The sequence below is a fragment of the Lepidochelys olivacea genome, assembly GCF_965140295.1.
Source record: "Lepidochelys olivacea isolate rLepOli2 genome assembly, chromosome: 7".
NCBI classification, from domain to species: Eukaryota; Metazoa; Chordata; order Testudines; family Cheloniidae; genus Lepidochelys; species Lepidochelys olivacea.
Genome location: NC_140417.1, coordinates 46,955,262 through 46,955,609, shown reverse-complemented (window position 1 = coordinate 46,955,609; position 348 = coordinate 46,955,262).

The window sequence follows — 348 nt, the reverse complement described above, 5'->3', positions numbered from 1 at the left end:
GCACATCCAGTTACACTGGGAGCATTTCATGCTGAAGCTCCAGGACACAAAGGGATCAGGAAGAAATCCTTAGCCTTGGATAGAGCACTGCAGACCTGGAGACTCCAAAGTGCCCAGCATTGAGCAGTGAGAGAGACATGATCTCAGAATGGGACAGTGCAGTGGGGGAAGACACTGACCCAATGACGTCCCTGGTTGTAGCAATTCTTATGGTGCAACAAGGCATGAAGTTGACCCCAGAGCAACCAGCTGGACGGCTGATGTAATGGGGAGAGAGCGCATTGGAGGGTGGATTTCAAGATCAGACAGACAGGGAGAGGCCAGCCCAGGAGTTACCACACCCTTGGC